The sequence below is a fragment of the Spermophilus citellus genome, assembly GCF_964194105.1.
Source record: "Spermophilus citellus genome assembly, chromosome: 3".
NCBI classification, from domain to species: domain Eukaryota; kingdom Metazoa; phylum Chordata; class Mammalia; order Rodentia; family Sciuridae; genus Spermophilus; species Spermophilus citellus.
In genome coordinates this window covers 31,482,708-31,506,967 of record NC_138184.1, presented here as the reverse complement: position 1 = coordinate 31,506,967, position 24,260 = coordinate 31,482,708, and positions in this window count along the sequence as shown.

The window sequence follows — 24,260 nt, the reverse complement described above, 5'->3', positions numbered from 1 at the left end:
AAGAAAAGACAATTAGAAGTATCTAGGGATTTCTAAAAGTGAAAATACATTAATTTAAAAAATAGCCCCCTGCTACATTTGTAAGCCTGAAGGGTGCTACTCAATAGGGAAGTACGAGCAACTATGTAACTCCACACTGAACCCCCTTCTGCTAAGCATGATTGACTTCATGAGAACTACAGTCAAAATGACTATGTTTACACTTTTTTAGTTAAAACCCCACATTAATCATGCTTTCTAACGAGGCATGGTCAATCATCACTATGGCTGAATTGGAATGATCTTGGAAATTGATGGCAATGTTTACAAATACTCTCTTGAATGACTTTTAGACTGGCTGACTCCTCCACTGTGTTTGGATTTTACCTATCTATTTCATAAACAGTAACCTTTCCCTGTTAGACTGGGAATGTGCACGCAGATGGCCTTGAAGTCCACCAGAGAAACCACTTTCCTGATCATCCTTAACTCTCCCCCATGAGACTTGATAGGTGTCTTCTGGACTCACCTATTTTAAAAGAAATGACTCTTATTCATAGATGAAAAGAATAAAGAAGGAAGAACTGAGAAGCCTCACCCTACCCACTGTGATTTCCACCCTCCAAGGAGAAGAGTCTTGAGTTGAAGTTGGAGGTGGTAGACCTTGGAGAGAAATTCATGAAACTTCTAGGGTCATATCCAAGTTGCTTAGTTGGCCACAAGGTTATTCCAGGAACTCACAGTTCACAAAAGCCCCTTGCTTGTCCATCTCCCCCACGGATGTTATATCAGAATGAGAGAATAATTTCTCCTTGAGTAATTAGCTCTTCAGACCCACATATTAGAACTAGACGTCTAATTATTATTGGCTCAACTGCTTTATCTTTCTTGGTGAGACAAAGTTTAATAACTCCAGGAATTAAAATAATTACAGGCTCGCCCTTTCATGTCTGTGGGACTTTTGTGTGTGGAAATACCCATCAGTATTTTGTTTAACGATCAATTCATTAGACTCATATACCTAATAAAGGAAATTTTGAAAGCCTATTTTTCTTGAGCATTTAGTCATTGATTACATTTTGATTAATTCAATTCCCTTATACTATTTAAAATGCAATTACAAATTTATTACCTTCAATTCTTTTGAAAGCTTTCAGTGCCTTTTAAGAATGGCCAAGACAACAAAAGTACAATGATTTCAATACTATTTAAAATAATTTGACGTCATAAAATGGCTTCATAAATGCTAAAATTATGGATTTAACCTAAAAAAAAGTTCATCCTTTTTAAGGATTTCAGCTTCCATCACTTCCTAGGATTTTGGGAATTCTACCAGACACCATTTGTTTATTTAATCTATTTATTTATTTTAAGCTTTGTTGAGATAAAATGGACAATTAAATGTACATATTTAAAGCATAAAATATGATGATTGATAGACATATTCATTGTGAAATGATTACTATAGTCAAGCTGATTAACATCTGCCACCTCACATAGTTTACCTTATTTATTTATTTATTTAGTGAGAACACTCAGGATCTACTCTCAGCAGATTTCAAGTATATGATATAGTTTTACTAACTGTAGTCTCCATATTGTCCATTAGAACCTCATAACTGATTCATCTTATAACTGAGAGAGAGTGTGTGTGTGTGTGTGTGTGTGTGTACATTTTCTTCATCTACTCATCCATCAGTGAACACCTAGGTTATTTCCTTATCTTGGCTGCTGTGAATAATGCCACAGTGAACATGGGAGAACATGTTTAAAGTACTGATACTGATTTATAGCCAGGCACAGCAACACACGCCTATAATCCCAGCAGCTTGGGAGGCTGAGGCAGGAGGACTGTGAGTTCAAAGCCAGCCTCAGCAATTTAGCAAGGTCCTAAGCAACTCAGAGAGACCCTGTCTCTAAATAAATAAAATACAAAAAATGATCTCGCAATGTGTTTCAGTGGTGAAGTGTCCCTGGTTTCAATCCCTGGTACAAAAAAAAAAAAAAAAAAAGATATTGATTTATTTTACTACAGATATACACCCAGAAGTGGGATTTGGGGATCATATAATGGTTCTATGTAATTTTTTAGAAGTTTCCATACTGTTTTCCACAATGGCTGTGCCATTTTATATTATCACAACAAAATGAATTTCTTTTTCACCACATCCTAATACATTTATTTCTTATATTATTGATTAAAAGCCACCTTAAAAATCTCACTGTGGGCCAGACACCACTTTTTAAATTATCTAAACTTTCAGTAATTTTTCTAGACCCCAAAGAAAATGAATTTCACCTCCAAAAAAATCTAGAAGATGGTGCTTGATTGAGGACCTGTTAATTTTTGAATATGGGGCATAGTTTGTCAATCCTCTGATCACTAAGTTAAGTATATTTTTATTACAAACTTTCTCTAATTAAATTATGGGAAATTTACATTCATAGCTTTCATGTTCAGGTTTTGCTTTTCAAAAATGAGTGTATTAATCAGGATTCTCCATTTATATAGGAGATTTATATAAATAGGACATATAGAAATAGAATTTTTAGGAGGGATTGGTTCATATCATTATGAGGTCTGGTAAGTCCCACAATCTACCACCTGCAAGCTGGAGAATCAGAAAATCCAGTGGTATAGTTCCAATCCAAACCCAAAGGAACAAGAACTGGAAAAGAATGGTGTAAGTCACAGTCCCAGTCTGAAAGCCCCAAAACAAGGCTCACTGCTGTTCAAGGGCAGGAGAAGACAGACGTTCCAGCTCAGAAAGACAGAATGAATTCACTTTTCCTCTGTTTTTTTTTTTTATTAGAGCATTATAGTGATACATAGTAATTGGCTTCATTCTTAAAAACTCACAACTACATGGAATTCAATTTCAGTTCATGATCCCCCACTTTCTCCTCCCATCCTCCTTCCCCTCCCTTGTTCTCCACTCTTCCTTTTCTACTTATCTATTTTTATTGGTTCTTTTCACTTTATATGAAGGTGAAATTCCTTGTGTTATATTCATGTATGCACATAACATGATTTTTTAAGAATCCATTCCCCTTTACTATCCCTCTGCCTCTTGAGCTCCTTCTTCTACACTACTGATCTTCCCTATATTTGCATGATATCCTTTTCCCTTCCTCCTCCCTTCCACATAGGAGAGAAAACATTTAACCTTTGAGTTTCTGAGTCTGGCTTATTTCACTTAGCATGATAGCCTCCTTTGCGATCCATTTACAAGCAAATGCCATCATTTCATTCTTTGTGGCTGAATTAAACTCCATTTTGTGTGTGTGTGTGTGTGTTTGTTACAATTGCTTAATTTATTCATTTATTGACAGGCATCTGGGCTAATTTCATAATTTAGCTATTGTGAATTATGCTGCTATAAACATTGAGGTGGCTGTATCACTGTACTATGCTGATTTTAATTCTTTTGAACAAATACCAAGGGTGGAATATCTGCATCATATGGTGATTCTACTCCTAGGTTTTTGAGAAATCTCCACACCATTTTCTAGAATAGTTGGAATAGTCTACATTCCTTCCAACAACGCACAAGGGTACTTTTCCCCCACATCCCCATCAGCATTTATTATTGTTTGTGTTCTTGATAACTGCCATTCTAAGTGGAGTGAGATGAAATCTTAGTGTACTTTTGATTTGCGTTTTCCTGATTGGTAGATGTTGAACATTGTTTTATATAGTTGTTAGCCATTTGTATTTCCTTTTTTGTTTATTTTTGCCCTCTCTCCCTCCTCCTTCCCTCTCTCCTTCCCTCTCTCTCTCCCTCTCCCTTTCCCCCTCCCCCTCCCCCTCTTTCTAGTACTGAGGATTGAACCCCCACTGAGCTACATCCTCAGGCTTCTTTTAAATTTTCTTTTGAGACAGAATCTTGCTAAGTTGCTTAGGGCCTCACTAAGTTGCTGAGACTGGCTTTGAACTTGTGGTCCTCCTGCCTCAGCCTCCCAAGACACTGGGATTACAGGCATACACCACCATACCCAGCAGCATTTGTATTTCTTCTGTTGAAAAGTTTCTATTTAGTTCTTTTGCCCATTTATTGATTGGGTTATTTGTGTGTGTGTGTGTGTGTGTGTGTGTGTGTGTGTGAAGATTTTTACGTTTTTTTTATCTATTCTCTATACTAAAGCACTGTTAGAGGAGTAGTTGGAAAAGATATTCTCCCATTCTGTGGGCTCTCTCTTCACACTCATTTCTTTTCCTGTGCAAAAGGTTTTAAATTTAACGGCATCCCACTTATTGATTCTTGATTTTATTTCTTGTGCTTTACAGGTCTTGTTAAGGATGTTGGTGCCAGCACTAATATGATGGAGTGTTGACCTTATGTTTTTTCCTAGCAATTGCAAGGTTTCTTGTCTAATTCCTAAATCTTTGATCCATTTTGATTTGACTTTTGTGCAGAGTCAGAAGTAGGAATAAAGTTTCATTTCTCGACATATAGCTAGCCTATTTTCTCAGAGCCATTGGTTAAAAGGCTGTCTTTTCTCCAAAATATATTTTGGGCACCTTTGTCAAATATCAAATGGCTGTAGGTATGTGGGTTTGTCTCTGTGTCTTCTGTTCTGTTAAATTGTTCTTTGTTTTAGTCAGCTTTTCTGCTGCCGTGACCAAAAGACCTGGCAAGAACAATCAGAGGAGGAGAAGTTTATTGGGGGTGCAATGTTCGGACGTCTCAGTCCACAGATGGCTGACTCCATTGCTCTGGGCCAAAGGTATGGCAAAAGATCAAGAGTGTGGTGGAAGAAAGCAGCTTAGAGCATCACACTGGGAAGTAGAGATGGAGAGAGGGAGGGAAAAAGGGGTGGGAGAGGGGGGGAGAGGGAGAGGGAGAGAGAAACACTTTCCTCACTGTAACAATATAAACCCTAAAAACATGCCTCCAATGACCCACCTCCTTCAGCTACACCCTACCTACCTACAGCAAACTCCCGTCAGTGGGTTAATGCACTGACTAGGTTAAAGTTCTCGTAATCCAATCAGCTCACCTCTGAAATTTCTTGCTATGTCTCATACATGACCTCATATCTAATTGTAATGGTCTATTTTGATGCCAATATCATACTGCTTTTGTTACTATAGCTCTGTAGTATAATTTCAGATCAAGTACCATGATGCTCCTGTACTGCTTTTCTTTCTCAGTATTGTGTTGGCTATTCTGGGTCTCTTATTCTTTCAAGTGAATTTTAGGACTATTTTTTTCTGATTCTGTGAAGAATATCAGTAGTATTTTGATGGGGACTGCATTGATTCTGTGTTTTGATCTTGGTAGTATGACCATTTTTACAATATTAATTCTGCCTATCCAAGAACATGGGAGGCCTCTTTCCATTTTATAAGGTCTTCTTCAGTTTCTTTCTTCTGTGTTATATAATTTTCATTGTAGAAACTTTTACCTCCTTGGTTAGATTAATTCCATTAATTCCCAAGGCTTTGAGGGTTTTTTGTTTTTGTTTTGGTGTGTGTATGTATGTTTCAATTATTGTGAACGGGATGTTTTTCCTGATTTCATCCTTCACTGAGTCACTGTTGAAGTACAGTAAAACTATTCACTTATGGATGTTGATCTTATATCCTGCTATTTGCTTAATTCATTTATAAGCTCTAGAAGTCTTTGGGTGGAGTTTTTTTTGCGGGGGGGGGGGGTCTTCTAGATCTAGGATCATGTCATCAACAGAGATAGTTTGATTTATTCTTTTCCTATCTGTATCCCTTTAATTTCTTTCTATTATCTGATCACTCTGGCCAGTGTTTGGGGGACTAGGTTGAATAGGAGTGATGAGAAGGAACAGCTTTGTTTTCTTCCTGATTTTAGAGGAGATTCTTTTACTTTTTCTCCATTCAGTATGATGTTGGCTTTGGGTTTGTCATAAATAGCTTTTATGATGTTGAAGTAAGTTCCTTCCATCCCTAGCTCCTCTAGCATTTTTAACATTAATGGGTGCTGGACAGTAAGGTCTTTTCTATACCTATGGAGATAATCCTATGTTTCTTGTCCTTAATTCTGCTTAAGTGGTGAATTACATTTATTGATTTGCATGTGTTGAACCAACCTGGTTCATTCTTAGAATGAAGCCCACTTGATCATGGTGTATTATCTTCTTCACATGTTTTTGAATGCAGCTTGTTAATATTTTATTGAGGATTTTTGTATCTGTTCATCAGGGATATTGGTCTGTAGATATCTTTACATGGTGTGTCTTTGATTTTTGGCTTCACAGAATGTATCTGGGAGTGTTCCTTCCCTTTTAATTTCTTCCTCTGGAAGAATTCAGCAAGGCTTTTAATTGGTGTTTCAACTTCATTATTTGACATTGGTCTGTTTAAGTCTTCTATATCTTCCTGGTTCAATTTGGGCAGGTTGTATGTGTCTAAAAATCTGTCAATGTCTTCTAGATTTCCCAGTTTATTGGAATATAAATTTTCAAAATAGTGTCTGATGATTCTCTGAATTTCAGAAGGGTCTATGGTGATATCTCCTTTTTAATCTTTATCCTTATTGACTTGGGATCTTCTATTTCTACATTCTATTACCATAGGCATTAAGTGTTATAAGTTTTCCTCTTAAAACTGCTTTCATATTGTCCCAGAGATTTTGATATGTTGTATCTCTGTTCTCATTTATTTCTAAGAATTTCTTGATTTCTTCTTTCATATCTTCTTTGATTCATTCTTACTTGAAAAGAATATTATTCAATGTCTATAAATTTATGTAGTTTCTATTATGTTTCTTTCTGTTGATTTCTAGTTTCATTCCATTATGATTCTATAGAAAACTAGGTATTATATCATTTTTTTTCATTTGCTAAGACTTACTTTATGACCTGTAATAAATACAGTCTATTTCAGAAAAAGTTTCATGAGCTGCTGAGAAAGTCAATTCATCTGTTTTGAGGTGAAATGATCTGTAGATATTTTTTAGGTCCATTTGATTTACACTTTTATTTAGGTTGGAAATATCTTGATTGATTTTATGTTTTGATGTCCTGTCCATTGGTGATAAAGTTGTGTTGAAATCACCCAGTATTATTGTGTTGGGGCCTATCTGAGATTTAATGTAAGATATAGCTATCTATATCTTCTATATCTTCCTGGTTCAAATATATCTATGTATATCTATATTCACATACAGCTAGACATATAGATAGATATTTGGGTGCTCTAACATTTGGTCATAGACATTTACTACATTATCTTCTTGTTGGATTGTTCCCTTTACCAGGATATAGTGGTCTTCTTTGTCTCTTATAATTTTTGCTTGAAATCCACTTTGTCAGATATAAAAATAGCTACTCCTGCTTGATTTTTGATTCTGTTTGTGTGGAATATTTTTCCATTTCTTTACCTTTAGCCTGCAAATGTCCTTTTGCCTATGAGATTAGTCTCCTGTAAACAATATATAGTTGGATTTTTTTATCCATTCTGCTAATCTATGTTTTTAATTGGGAAATTGAAACCATTAACATTCAGTGTTAATATGCATATGGGCTTATGGTTCCCTGCCATTTTGATTTTTTGCTATAATTAATACTGTCATAATTCGTATTTGGTAAATTACTCTTTTATTAATCTTTCTCTACTTGGTAACTTTGGGATTTGTTTCTGAGTTCTTCTGAGTGCAGTTTATCTTTGAGTATACTTTGTGGTGCTGGATTGGATGTCATGAGTACTTTTAGTTTATTCTTGTTATGGTAAGTTTCTATTTCCCCCTTGAATTTGAAACTGAGCTTTGCAGATTATAGCAGCCTTGGACAGCAGTTGTTTTCTTTTAGAGCTTGGTATATCTTATTCCAGGCCCTCCTTGATTTTAGGGTCTGAACTGAGAAATCACACCTGATCCTTATTGGTTTGCTTCTAAATGTAACCAAATGATGCTGAACTTGGGATTCTCCTGCCTCAGCTTCCTGAGTCACTGAGATTACAGCCAAATACCACCACATCCAGACATTTTTAGGAGTTCTGATTAGTGTCATTTCAATGTTTCTATTTCTACATTAAAGTGGTTTTTCATCTCCTGTATTTGCTTTCTCAATTCATTCTTTAGATCTTTTAGTACATTGAACATTGTTATAATCAGTTGTTTTTTGTAAATTTGTCTGGGACTTCATCCACTTTGTTGGGTGATTGTAAAATTTGAGGGGAGACTTGTATGCCTGTTTCCTCATGTTTTCTGGGGTCTTGGACTTGCACATCAATTGAGATGGATTCCCCTTCCTCTTTTTTACATGTGTCCTTTTATATGTAATTATCTTATTTGTTTGAGGACTTCTCTGTTTTTGATATATGAGTAGATGTCAAGAGGCAGGAGCTGAGGTCCCTCTCTGATTGTTCCTCCTGGAGTCCTTGTTATTGGTTTAGGGTTTTCATCTCCTCAATTCTTTGAGTTGGGGTAAGGTGGGGCTAGAATGTATGAGGGGTGAGATTCACCATTGCTTGGTTGAGATATGAGTATTTTCTCAGCAGCAGTATCTCTCTACTCTGTGATCTTGAAATATCCCAATCTCCTTCCAGCCTCTCTTAGAGCGAGGAGGGAGCCAGGACCAGCACTAATGTCAGCAACAGATGTACAGCCTTAAGGTAAATGTCCAGTGTCTACTTTGACATCTATAACACTAATGGTCACCTACATAGGAATGGTGCAATATCAGCATTTAATATCAATACCAAAAAAAAATGAATATCAGGTGTTCAACAGCAGCAGGTTTTGTTTTTGTTTGTGATCCACTGTATTAATAATCACAACAACTTGAATGGGGTAGGAATTACACAAACCACATAATTTCTATTATTTAGTGGGGTTGCAGTTTCTTGGGTAAGAGGAAATAGGATAGGAAGATAAGAGAAAGTTTAAATTGTTTGAAAAAGTGATCAGAAAAGAGGCAGGAGATAGGGTGCATGTGTCAGCTATGAAGAAAAAGGAATAACAAGTTAACTGAAAGTTATGGGAAAAAAAGAAGAAAGGAAGAGGGAACAGAAATTTTAGGCTATCACTGGGGGCAGAGAGTGAAGAAGGGGAGATGGGAGGGCCCATAGCCTAATTATAAATGAACCAGCAAATGTAAGATCAAGACAACTCAAACCCTCATATAACTGAGTCCCACCTATGTGTATGAATAATGAACACACGCAGGAGAGAGCTATCAATGTGTAAATGAAGTTGTGTGCAGTGAGGGTATACACAACCACACACACAAGCAAACTCACATAACACATCATGAATAATGAAAAAGGTTAATAATAATATAATGATATTTGAAAAAAAAAATTAAATGTTTCAGAATAAAAAATGGGAGCATGGAGGAAAAAGTAAATAAGAAAAAAGGGGGAAAAACCTTAATGAGAGATATTGAGGGCTTGTTTCTGCTGCAGTGATCAAATATGTTGGCAGGATGGATTTTTCAATCTTTATATTACTTTTGGCTCTATTAAAGGCCACTGTCCTTGTGTTCTCACCTAGCTACCACTTGGATGTAGGAGCTCTCAGGTTCTAGTCTCCCAGTATTGGCTGAGTCAGACTGTGGAGTGCTGAAGAATTGTGTAATCCTATAGCGGGGGTGATAAGAATGCTAGATTAGAATTTCCAGTTCTTGGGGTTTGGACTTCCATATGTTCTGGAATCCTCCTGGTAGGTATTTGAGATTTGGACCAAACGTCCTGATGGTGTGGAGCTACCAACCTCGGCTGGACTTCTGGGTCTCTGGGGCTTCTGGTAAATTCCACTTTTAGGGCACAGGACTAAGCCTTCAAAGATTTCCCCTTCACCTGTATGGATATGAATTACCAGGTGTCCACCACAGTGAGGTCTTCACACTCTGATGGGGTGCCAGCTGTCATGGGAGTTTGCTCCCTCGGATCCAGAGGCTGAATGGCCCAGGTTAATGTTCTTTGTGCCTGTTTCAGTCTCGCTGGTTCAGATGCTCTCTGGGAATTTTTTCCATAGGCTGCTACTAATTTCCCTTATGGTTCCCAGGCCCTTGTCTCTGTTGCCAGCAGCGCAAGGCGCACGCGCGGACAGAGGGCTTGCAGCGCCTGTGAGCCATTCCCGCCCCTGGAGGGTGAGCCCCCATGGCCACCCCTGAGGACCGAAATGCTCCGCTACCAACTTTATGTCCATGAAAATCAATCTTCCTCTGTTAACCACAGGTTTCCCTAGGTCAACTTTTCTTTATTTTTTAATTCTTACCCACGGACCACACGTGTCTTGTCCACACTCCCCTGGAGGCAGAAGCTGGCGTGTCTCTAAGGTATTATTTCTTATGCTCAAGCCACGGACTCTGTAGCTCTATGATTTTTTTTTTTCTTTTTTCAGTTCAGTGTAAAGTTTCAGTGACGTTGCCCTGTTACTCACCCTGCCGAGGCGCAGTCTTCCCGCTTTGTCTGGTGCTGAGGAGCTGCGGGGTGGAGCTACCTTCCCCTACTCCGCCATCTTCTCCCTTGCTCCGCCCCCTCTGCACACCTGAAAGGGCTTCTTCTTTCAATCATTCCACCCACGATTCAAATACTAATCCCTTGCAGAAGCCCAGAAGCACCCTCAGGGACATGCCCAGAAATAACACTTTGCCACCTGTCTTAGCATCAGCCCACTTGGGTTGACACATGAAATTCACCATCACAGTGAGTTTTTTTTTGGCTTTCAGTATCATTCCCATTGTGCCAAAATATTGACCTGATTTGTTGGCAATATGAAAAATATGTGTGTTGGAAGGCTATTGATATTTCTTATATATAAATAAACATACACAACAATGTGAGCCATAAATTCCACTCCTAAGTATTTACTCAAGATACATGAAAAACATTTTAAAATAAATAAATAACAAGGACATTTGAAGAAGATTTGTACAATAATACACGGCAATAAAACTGGAGACAATCTTAGTGTCCATCAACAAAAGAATGAAATAAATTACAGTACATTCACGTAATAAAATATGGCTTGGCCATGGAAATAATAAGCTGCTGTGTTGCACCAAAATGGATTAGTCTCAACAATATTAATTAGAATGAAAAGAAGCCAGACAAGCAGTACCTACTGCACAATTCCATTATATAAAAGTCAAAAGCAGACAAAATAGATCTGTGCTGAGAGATCTGAGGACAACAGTTTCCTTTGTGGCTTGGAGATAAATGGAAAGGAGAAATGAGGGAAATTTGGGGGTTAGCGGAAATATTCTATATCGTAACTAGTGTGTGGGTTTCATGGTTAAATTTGTCAAACATCATTAAACTCATAAGATCTATTCTTTTCACTATAATAATTTTTGTTTCATCATGATGGAATCAAATATATATTTCATTTATGTAATATAATATTTTATTTATTTATACAATATAAATAAATATATTAATATTTACTATGTTAATAAATATATATTTATTTATATAATGTATTTTTATTCCAATACATTCAACCCAACACACACACACACACACACACACACAAGCAAAGAAATCTGGAGGTGCTGAAGAACTAAGCATTAAGGACATGTAGGAACAAAATCCCAAAAGGAATGGTAGCTCAGAGAGGTGATCCCAATATTTGATTCCACTTGTCCTTGCGGGCATTTGCAGTTCAAGAATGAAGGCACAATATTTGAGAAGCAGAGTGTGGAGCAGTTTTATTCTACATCCAAAGATAGGAGAGAAATTTGAATCCAGGTCCTACTGTTGAGGAGGGACCTTGGCAGACAGCTGTGAATTACAGCTGGGACCCTAGACAGCTGTGAATCACAGCTGGGACCCCCAAAGGGATACATATTAAGATGTAGATCAGTTCATCAAACACTGCACCAAGATTCATATGAAGACACCTTCACTTAGATTAAAGGTATCTTTTCCTAGCCCAGCAACCTGACAAACACACAAATCCTCTCCAAATAGGAGTAGTCCACAACCTTAAACTATTGCTAAAACTTCATGTCTGTCTTTCAACTGAAAGTAACCAGACATACTAAAACATTAGAACTAACCAAAGGTCAAAGAGAAATAAATACCAAAAAAAAAAAAATCTGAATGCAGGTGATCCAGGTATTTAAATTATAAGATGCGGGCTTTAAGATAATTGTGATTAATGTGTGAAAGAAATCAAATAACTTGGAGAATTTTGATGGACAATCGGAAGCTATAAAGACTCCACTGGAAAAAGAACTGATGGAGTCAATAACAAATTAAGAAGTCAGTAGATGAGTTTAAAGCATTAGTATTGCATTAAAAATTTAATACTATTGAAATTAGTAAACTAAAAGGTTTTTGGGGGGAGAGGCCTGAGGCATTAGTGAGTATACTTTTATTTTTCATGATGTTTGACCAATTTATAACTTTGTAATATACTGTTGTATATTACTGTCTTTTAAAATAGTTAATGCTTATTTCTATTGTGTTAATCAACTACTGGGTGCTACAAGTTGGCTATTATATAAAACCATGAACACCAGTCAGTCTTTCCTATTTGGAGTAGCAACACTACTTTTTTTTTTCCTTTCCTCTTTGCCTTACTGACAAGCTTTTTTCATTTCTTCTTGTTTACACAGATAAAAACACTATATATCTATAAATAAATCTTGCTTAACAGTATAGAAAGCATCCATAAATATGCATGCCTTGCTACCTGTTCAAACAATAAAAATTAAACATTCACTTATATGCACTTTTTTTGTATTATATTTTCCTTTGTGTATACTTTAGATTAACTTTCTTTTTTAATCACAACCGTAAGTATGACTTTCTACAAATCCAACTAGTTTCAACTGGCCATTATTATCATTTTCATTGATGATAATAAACTTTATGCCCCCTCAAATCACCTACTTTTTTTTTTTTACTTTCTCTGGTGTTCTTAGAAATACTGTATTTATTTGTAACCACAGAATGTTCACTAGTCATCCTTTGTGGTATATATGTGCAATGGAATTTTATAGTTTAACCATTAAAAAATGAAATTCTGTCATTTGAGTAACTTGGATAGAACTGTAGGATATTATATTAAGTGAACTAAGTCAGGCACAGAAAAACAAATACCATATGTTCTCACTTATACATGAAAGCTAAAAAGTTGCTCTTGCAGAAGTAGAGAATAGAACAGTCACCAGAGGCTGGAATGGGAATGGAAGTGGGAGATGGGAAAGGACGGTTAACCAGCATAGATAGTTGGCTGGTAGGTTTCTGATCTTAGCTTTGCAGTATAACTATGTTTTTGTCAGCTTTTTTGCTGCTGTGATTAAAAAGACCCAACCAGAACAACTGTAGAAGAGAAAAAGCTTATTTGAGAGCTCATGGTTTCAGAGGTCTCAGTCCATAGAAGGCCAGTATCATTCCTTGGGGCTTTAGGTAAGGCAGGACATCATGCTGGAAGAGTGTGGTAGAGGGAAGCAACTCACATGATGATCAGAAGCAGAGAGAGACTCCACTAGCCAGATATAAATATATGCCCCATAGCCACACTCCCAGTGAACTACTTCCTCCAGCCACACCCCACCTGCCTCTAGTTATGACTCAGTTAATCCCACCAGAGATTAATTCACTGAATAGGTAAAAGCTATAGCCCAATCATTTCTCCTCCAAATCTTCTTGCATTGTCTCACACATGAGCTTTTGGGGGACACCTCATATCCAAACCATAACACTATAGTTGGCAAAATTAAATGAAATGTTTCAAAATAGCTAGCAGAGAATATGGAATATTTCCAACACAAAGAAATGATAATTGTATGAAGTGACTGGTGTACCAGTTCCCCTGATCAATCACTACACATTGTATACATGTCTTGAAATATCATACCACATTCCACAAGCAGGCACTTAAAAATACAAAGTATATATTGTTGTTAAAGTTCTCCTTATTTTCTCTTACTGCAACATATTGTTTTTTAACCAAGGACCCCCTCCCCCAACACACCTGAGATATCCAGCATTGTCTGGAGACATTTGTCATGACGGAATAGAAGCAAGTTCTGTATGTTTGGAGCAGGAGGGTCACCTGGTGTGTGGAAGTGGGTTCCCTGCCCAGCATCCTACAGTTCAAGGGCTTCAAACATCAATAGTATTGAGGTAGAGAAACCCAGATCCAAGTCATGAAATCATATAAACCCTAACAAATGCTCCTTCTTTTTTAAGCTGCAGGAGTTGAGAGACCTAAATTCAAGTATTACAGCAATACAGACTTATTGATGGGGGAGAGAGCTGCTGCTACTGTTGCCAGGCTGATAAATAGTTTTTAAAGATCAAGTTCAAAATGTACAGTGTATCTCATCACTGTTCACCATCTTTCTTATAGGTAGTTTTCTCAGCCACTGAGACTTTCTCCTAGGTTGACAAAAGCATTCTTGTGATCAATTTGAGAGCCATCCTTCAAGGTGGCTTTCCCATAATAGTTCTTATGGTTCATGCAATATCTGCTCTCCTTCTCTGTCCTTCAAGGAAATGTAATTACAAAGCAAATATTAAGAAAACTCTTTTTATTGATAATTTTCTATAAATAAACACTGCAAATACCCAGATCTTCTTGATTGGCAGCTTCTTGGTTACACAAGTAGCTGGTTTAAAAGAAAAATGTAACTTTGATACTTAGAGTAAATAATGGAATATTAGGTGCTTGTAGAGAAGAATACTAGGGGGAAAAAACTAACACTCTCTCTCTCTCTCTCTCTCTCTCTCTCTCTCTCTCTCTCTCACTATATTTGTAAAGTTAACTCTGGACATTTCTGCAAGAAAATGTCATAAATTCACAACTTTCTACCAAAGAGATTCTCATTTTAAAAATATGGCATTTCTTTCCTTTCTGAAAGACAGATTTTAACAGAAAAATAAGGGGAAATCAAAAGCCTTAATTTGTGGTATATTAATCTTTTAAACCAACACAATAAACTTATGTTCCACCCTAAACAAGTCACGTGCCTTTCTCACTGTGCAAAAACACATATACTCATATATGTACACATTTCTCCCCCAAGTATCTCCCGTTCTCTCTCTCTCTTTCTCTCTCTCTCTCTCTCTCTCTCTCTCACACACACACACACACACACACTCCACTTACATTCTCAGTCTTTAAAATTTCGAGTCAAACATCCCAGAACATGTGCATGTATTTTGATCTTTCCTAAATTAAAGAGGAGGCAAATAACCCGGTTATATTCTGATTCGCTCTTGAAAACTCATTTCAAGCCAATTTTCTTGGTAACCAAGCCATCCTACAGTCTGGAGCTCTCACCTGAAAACACAAGTAGGATACAATAAGCTCCCAGTGAGCATTGGGATTGTTCCCTTAGAAATGTGAAATTTATTTTCCTTTACTTCTCTCAAATTTTCATTTTTTTTTCATCTAAGAGCTGGAACAAATCTTTATCAGTTGCATCTTCAGCATATGAGATGGAGGAACCAGCTGTATAGGAAAATTACAAGGCAACCTGCACTAGAGAAGCATCACATTCAAATCCACCTGTGACTTCAGGACCAAGATGACTTTTGCAAGTTTGAGCCACACAATTGTAAAATATATTAAAGACAGGAAATAAATTTAAGTTACTCTGTCATATACAAATCATGTCAGTACTTATTCAGTAATGGCTGTTTACAGAGAAAGCAAACCTTCCTCCATACTGCGTTAGGTATTAGGTAATTGAAACAGGAGGAATAGACATTTATATGTCATCAACCAACTAGAAAAGAGTAAAACCAACAATTATTAAATAATTATATGCCCTGGAGAGTAATGTTAAACTGTTTGGTGGGTAGATAGATGATGGATGGGTAGAAAGATAGACACAAAGGTGGAAGGAAAGAAGGAAGGAAGGAAGGAAGGAAGGAAGGAAGGAAGGAAGGAAGGAAGGAAGGAAGGAAGGAAGGAAGGAAGGAAGGAAGGAAGGAGGAAGAAGGAAGGAAGGAAGGAAGGAAGGAAGGAAGGAAGGAAGGAAGGAAGGAAGGAAGGAGGGAGGGAGGGAGGGAAGGGGGAGGGAGGGAGGAAAGGAAGGAAGGAAATCTCATTGAATCCTTACAACTGTACAAGGTAAATTTTGGTGTCCATATTTTAAAGATGGAACAGAGGCTAAGAGAATTGGAGGAACTTGGCTTAGAGCTTTAGTTCAAACTTATAGCTGTCTGGCTGTAAAGCCATGATGATTCTTTTACAAAGTTTAGAAATACACAATAGAATTGTCACTATGAGACATCAGTACAAGAACAAAGTATATTCTGGAAAAGATATGTGTACACCGAAATGGACCTAAACACATGAAGCAGACACGAGAAACTGCACTATTAAGACCATGCTTTCTATGGATATGAAATGGCAAATGCCACCTTGCCTTATTTACATAATTGAATTTGGGATATTTGGTTTAATCAAAATGAATAAAAAGAGTAAAATAATAGGTTTTATGTGAAGATGATGATAGGCTTCAAGTTGTAGAGATAATATAATTAAGTCTAAATTACATTAGTTCATAATTTTAATGGAATAGGTTCCAGAAAAGCTCTAGAAAACCAAATATAATAGTTATATTTATAGGAAAAGATGCATTTAGCATTAAGTTTTAGTCACTCACAGCATGTATGTGCCAACAATTTCCACCTTGTATTCCATGGGCCATTTCTCTTAAAATAAAATAGGATTCCAGGATTCAAATTATTTGGAGAAATGCTGACTTGGCAACAAAGGGAATTTATTGCATATATGTAAATGTAAATCTTCAAAGTAGAACATACACTATGCTGAGAAGCCCAAATTTCCTTGTCTATAGGATGCTAGCTTCATAAATCACACGGCAGGTCATATTTTCCATGGAAAGAGTTTGGGAAATGCTTGGGTAGGCAATTATTGGTGAGAAAAAAAATTGACAGGAAGTTAAGACTATACAAATTGAGAATAACTTTACATTGCTGATATGAAGGATTGGAATGGAAGTATCCTCCCAAAGAGTTGTATGTTGAAGGCTTAGTCCCCAGCGTAGCGATGTTCAGAGGTGGGGATTTGGGGAAGCAATTAGATCGTGAAGGCTCTGACTTCATCAGTGGATTAATCCATTGAAGGATTCATAGCTGATGGCATTATTGGGAGATGGTGTATGCTGTAGGAGGTGGGGCCTAGTTTGAGGCCCCAACTCAAACTCCTTTGAACAAGTCTGATGCACCCTGTGACAGGCCAACCTTTTTTACAAACTTCACATTGCATAAGATTTACTAAAAGGTACTTGCCTTCTCTCCACTCTTTCCCTACCCTCAATTCTTTCCCATCCCAAGCAGGGCATTTCTTGTCCCTGACCCTTCCCCCTGCCCCTGTCTCTCTATCTCTCTCTGTGTCTCTCTCTTTTTCTGATTCCTAGTCACCCTGATGTGAGCAGGTGGGTCCGCCACACTCTCTCTCTGCCATGAAGCACTGCCTCACCTCAGGCACGTAACAATGAAACTTGCTAAACATGGACTAAAACCATGAGCCAAAATAAAACCTTCCTCCTGTTAAATTGTTATTCTCGGGTATTGAGACCCCACAATGAAAAGCTGACTTAACACAATTGTTCAACAACCTTCACAAGCTGACATGTCTTACTTTATTCTTTCACCTTTTGAATGGAGCAAAATGAATTGTCCTCCAGGGACATAAGGTTCTCATTTTCTTAACATAAGGTTCTCGTTTTCTTCAGTCTCCTAACCTAACTTCTTTAACCTCCATTAGCATTATAAAAGCATGCACACTCAGGACAATTGACCTCATAATTGCATATGGTTTAATGTCTCATTTTCCCCTCAAATTAAAAGTTGGAGCCCATTCTTTCTACCTGATTTCCTTTTAACAACTTACTATTGACCTTTGGGGAGATGTGGGGAAATCATGGGGAAAGGAGTTTGAAGCTCAGTTGGCATGAGTGGAGGTTTAAATTTTTTAATATTGATGGATTTGAAGCATGTGCCATGTATTTGATTTTAGTTAATGGACTACCCTCAAAGAGTCTAATAAATGATTTGAGATAACTTTTAAAGTTGAGCAGACATAGAAGTTCTGAAAAAAATGCATAGAGACACAGAAAGATAGAATTTTACTCTCACCCCAAACTTGAAGGGGTTATTTTTCTCCCATTAAGAGTTTTGATCATTCTCAGAGGGCAGTTGGGAATTGTTTTCTGAGTTGTACAGGTAAGACAAGAAGCAGAATTTCAGAGAGAAATTTCCCAATTTCACATAATTGGGAGATAGGGCATGGAACATCAGAAAAATGTTACTTCTTGCCGGGTCATCTAGCATCATGAGTCTCAACAAGAAAAGGAATATAACAAAAGATTGAAGGGACCAACATTAATTAAGCACCTACTATGGGGAGAGTTGGACCTTATGCCAACTCTTTCCTAAAATTAAAAATTGAACCCATATGGCTTCCCTGCAATATAAATACTGTTGACCTTATTTTAAACAAAGTTGAGCAGAGCTAGAAGTCTGCCCCTAACTTATTTGATTCCAAAGTGCATGATTCTAAAGTGTCTCCAAGGGAGAAATGGTTTTATCCCTGTACCCCACTTTATCATTTATAATAACAGGAAGAGTTCATCACAAAGATCTACCCTTTTCTAGAGGCCTTATGGGACACGACTTGAAAAATACAAACTCTAGTTTTTAAAAGGACAGAAAATATCAAAACAGCACCTCAGTCCAGGTGAACAAAAGTAAGACCATAAACATTTAGCAAAGTTACTCAATAGGCAATGTCCCTAGACACTGTGGATTCCACAGTGAAATTCTATAGTCCCTGCCCTCAAGGAACTTGTGGTATAAAGGGAAGACACAGGCAAGTTTCTTTTTCCCAGTATACCACAAGAGACTATAATTCATGGTGATTTAGAGCCAAATGGAGTTTTATTTTTTCTTTTCTTTTTTTTAACAATACCTTTATTTCACTTATTTATTCTTATGTGGTGCTGAGGATCGAACCCAGGGTCTAGCTTGTGCAAGGTGAGCGCTCTACCGCTGAGCCACAACCCCAGCCCCTGATTTTTTTTTCTTTTTGATTGACGTACTTGATTGATACAATAATAAGCACAAATTCAAGGTGTAGAGCTCAATAAACTTTGAGAGTTGTTTATACATGTAAACACTTAAGTTGAACTATAGATCATTTCTAGCACTTCAAAGGGTTCTCTCATTTACCCTCCTAATCAATACCAGTTCCAAAAGAAATTACTGGTCTTACCTCTATTATTGTAGATTAATTTTGCTTGTTTAAACTTCATATAATGGAGCTGCACAATAAATGCTCTTTTGAACTGGCTTAATTTCCTCAACATTATATTTGTGAAATTTATCCAAATTGCTGTGTATAATAATAGTTTGCTCTCTCTCATTGCTGGGTTATGTGCAAATGTCACACAATTTATTTATCCATTATACTGTTGATGGACAGTTGAGTTATTCCTTGGTTTGGGCCATTTTGAATAATGAGGATATGAGCAGTCTCATGTATGTCCTTTAATGGATATGAGGTATGGAATACCTAAGCTATAAGATGGCATATGTTTACCTTTAGGATACTCCCAAACAATATTCCAAGAATGTTGGTAAAAAGTTATATTCAGTGTGCACTCCTCCCAGCAATACATAAGCATTCCAATTGTTCTATATCTTCAACATTTGGTATTGTTAGTCTTTTTAATTTTAGCCAGTCTGATTGGTATGGAGTAGTACCTCTTAACGGCTTAAGCCTGCATTTCCCTTGTAACCGATAAAGTTAAGCACTTTTACACAACCTTATTGGCCGTTTAAATTTCCATTTTTTGTGTGTGAAGTGCCTGCTAAACTCCTTTGAACAAGTCTGATGCACCTTGTGACAAGCCAACCTTATTTACAACTTCACATTGCATAAGATTTACTAAAAGGTTCTTGCCTTCTCTCCATTCTTTCCTTAACCTTAATTCTTTCCCATCCCAGGCCCCACCTCCACACACACACTCCCCACCCATACTGAAGAGCTTGTCTTAATTAGAGATGGAAAACTATATATTAGGCTCCCCAGGAAACCCAACTCCATTTTTAAACTGAAATAGACTACAGCAGTTTAGATATGTTCATCTCTGACAGCTTGTTTTTTGTTGTTGTTGTTGTTTGTTTGTTTGTTTTTGCTGAATGCCCATTTCACATCTCTATCACAGCTCTGTGATTTAGCATCCTGGTAAAAGAACCGAGTATATTCTCTATCTTCCAGAATGTTAGAAATACAGCATTACATATATTTAAAAAAACCTAAATCACTGTAAGACCTGCAAAAAATATCTCCAGTATTGATTTAAACATGTCGTTTTGCAGCATGCCTCCCTGCCCGTGCTTGGGAGCATAAAGTGACCCATAAATATTCTGGAAGGACCACTCATTTTCTATTCTTCTGTCACCCTGAGATGCAGAACCACTCCTCCCCTGAGTGCCCTCAAGATTTCCAATCAACAGGCAGGCTGGCTGAGGTAGACTGCCACAGGCCTTTTGCTGAAATTGTTGTCTAGTCTCCCTTCAGGCAATTTCTAAAAATAATAATAAGCAAGGTCTGTCTTCACATCATCCTTATCCCACAATAGAGAGATCAAAGCATTCTGGTATTCATTCATTCATTTCACAATAGGCTTCTGAGGCAGGGAAGAATTCACTACTGCAATTTCTGAGAAGGATCTTGGTACCTACACTGTGTATGTGTTCCAGGTCACATGGAAAAACAGGGTCGCTTCATGAGATCTGTCACATCTCCAATCTACAGAATCATAGGATTTTGAAGCCAAAAGGACCAAGGGAGCAGAAGCTACTTATTTTCAGATGAAGAAGTAGACCCGAGGAACATAGGAGGACTTCCCAAGGCCACACAGAGAACCTGTCCATGGTCATGTACAGAGCCTGGGGGATGCCCAAGGTCACACAGAGTAGAGGCTGAAGGAATTACCAAGATCTCACAGAGACTTTGGGGATAAATAAATCAGGACTTGGGTTTTCTTACTTTCAAGTCAATAATCCAAGATATTAAACTATAAAACATTAGAAAAAAAGGGAACAAGAGGAGTAAAAATGAACTATTATCATCCTTAAGAATCAATGGTGGGTAAGCCAAAGTGTAGCTCAAGGTTTTAGAGAAAAGTTTGCCTCTGTCAGCTCAAACAGGTAATAAGTAATGGATTAGAACCCAGATCTGATTGATGCCAAAGTCCACTCTGGATCACGGCTCTCTACTAATAAGTAAATATTTGAAGTGGTTTATGATCCCCTAAAACAGTCCTGGAGAATTTTTCTTTAAAAGATTCCATAAAACAACAAATAGCTTAAGAGGGAGGTGGGATAGAAAGGCCTTTTTAAAAATTTCTTTCCCTTTTTAATGTTTAATATTTTCTAGCCATTAGTTAATCACTTTGATTTTTTAAAAGTGGTTGGCATATTTTAAAGATTTTCCTGAACTATAAAATGTCATTTAATTAAAAACTAAATTTTTCTTGTAGCTCAAAATTAATGCTTTCATTAGGGCATTATCTGATATTCTTCAGCACATATCCAAGTATCCCCTCACCCCGTATCTTCTGACTATAGTTTTTAGATATCCTGTGGGTTTGTTACTTGACAATTATGGCTAAAAATATGCTTGCTTCTGCCCACTCCCAGATTATTATTTTTGCAAGCATTCATTTTACACAACATCTTTATTATGAAGAACATGCATGGGCCTTTATAGTCTTTCTTTACTCAAGAGATATTTATTGATCACCTACTAGGTGCCAGATTTCTCATGCCCCTGTCAACCCAGGAGACAAACATGTGAGCAAAGCATCACCATATAGTCAGGGGAACCATAATTAAAGCATCTAAGATATGCCTTGAGAACACAAAAGAAAGTAAATAAGTAAAAGTCGGAGAGGAAATAAGTCATCCTAAGTTCATACAGAGGCCTGAGGAAGGACACTGAGAGTGATGTCTACCAGGATTTTTAAGTGTTGCTTTCCAGAAGAAAAAGAGGCAGTCAAAATGGGGATTAGAAAGCACAAGCCTGCTGGCCTTGGGAGATGAGGAACCACAGGGCAATGAACAATGTGCATGTGGCATCTCACTCCAGTCAGAACGGCAGCTATTATGAAGACAAACAACAATAAGTGTTGACGAGGATGTGGGGAAAAAGGTACACTCATACACTGCTGGTGGGACTGCAAATTGGTGCAGCCAATATGGAAAGCAGTATGCAGTTTCCTTGGAAATCTGGAAATGGAACCACCATTTGACCCAAATATCCCTCTCCTCGGTCTATACCCAAGAGACTTTAAAACAGCATACTATAGTGACACAGCCACATCAATGTACAATTTACAATAGCTAGACTGTGGAGCCAACCTAGATGCCCTTCAGTGGATGAATGGATTAAAAAAATGTGGCATATATACACAATGGAATTTTACTCAGCAATAAAAGAGAATAAAATCATGGCATTTGCAGGTAAATGGATGGCGTTGGAGAAGATCATGCAAAGTGAAGTTAGCCAATCCCCAAAAAACAAACGCCGAATATTTTCTCTGATTTAGGGAGACTGATTCGTAGTGGGGTAGGGAGGGGGAGCATGGGAGGAATAGATGAATTCTAGATAGGGCAGAGGGGTGGGAGGGGAAGGGAGGGGGCAGGGGATTAGCAAGGATGGTGGGATGTGATGGACATCATTATCCAAAGTACATGTATGAAGACACGAATTGATGTCAACATACTTTATATATAACCAGAGATATGAAAAATTGTGCTGTGTATGTGTAATAAGAATTGTAACGCATTCTGCTGTCATTTATTTTTTAAAAAAAATCAATTCAAAAAAAAAGGGGGAGCATGTGGTCTGAGGAAAGACAAGAGAGGGCTTCTGAAGGCCATTTTTCTGCACCATGGTCTAAAAAACATTTGACTTCCCTCAAAAAGAAATTCTGCTAAAGTGTCTAGGATGCATGTTTCAGTGATATATAGAATAACTCAGGAACAATATCCCACAAGACAGGGAGAGTGGATACTTTTGAGAGGATGAAGGGTTAATGATGGGTTGGGACACACAAGGGCCTCTGGGATGGTCAAAACATTCAGTTGTTTTGATTTTGTTTGTTGTTTCATAGTTTGGGTATTTACATTTATTTTGCAATGTCAAAGTTCCCAATACCTAGGTTAAAGACACATTTCGTTTTTCAAAGCCTCCAGGTGGATCGTGGGAGTGTGGAAGTGGGAAACCAGCCAGATTCCGCCCCCCCCCAATCACACATGAAAGAACACCATGTGCCCAGAGGATGTGCCTTTGGTGCTTGTGGTGGAAAGCACTTCATTGCTGTGAGGAGATCCGGGTTTGTCACAGAGAAGAGAGGTAAACAAGTGGGGAACCTCAGAAAGACCCTAGGGGAAATGGAGCTATTCCCCAAAATGATCTTCATTTCCAGAACTTCCTTCTGAGGTCATTATTAAGCTTCCTGAAGCTCTAGGATTGTGAGGTAATAAGAACAACAATATCTTGAACAAAAAGAACCCAAGGCCAACCCATTCCAGCCTGGAGTAGTCTAAGGAGTAGTCTAAGGATTCATGTTTCTTCCAGAGTAGGAGGAAGAAGGACCAACTCTACTTAAACTACCATTGTTGCTAGGTCAGGGTATCTACTCACCTCCTTGAAATGCATGTCCCCTGGGAACAATGGGGGCATCTTTAATGGCACAGAAAGAAAAGTACGCACTGTGTCCTGTGGTAAGACCAAGAGAGCATTGGTACCTCCTGCCCACCCCACCACTCCCAAGGTCTCATCACACAGGCAGCCAGGCAGCTACTGGACTCAGCTGCCTCATGGTTCTGCTAAGGCCAACATTTTCTCCACCCTCATCTTGACCCCTGCAGAGTCAGCAGCACAGTGAGGTCAAAGAGGGCTTGCACTCAGGAACCAAACTGTGCTGCGTCTTAATCCTGGGCTAGCCTCTTAGGATCTATGCATTTGAGTAAATTATTGACTCTATCTGGTTCTCATCTGTAAAGGAGACAACTGCAACTCCCACAGAGAGTTTGTGCATGGATTAAGTGAAGTCAAATCTATGAAGTATCTGATAGAGAGACCCTGACACTTAGCACCTAGGAAACAGCAGTGTGAGGTAGTGTTATAATTAGGTAGAATTTATAAATATCTTTTTAAACCCGTAAGAAGATAACCTCCAGAATGGAAAAATACGGAAAGACCAATAATGCCAAAACTGTTAAGAATGAGAAGCAACTGAACACCCACATATCCTGGTAGAAGAGTGAATTAGTGCAACAATTCTAGAAAACTGTT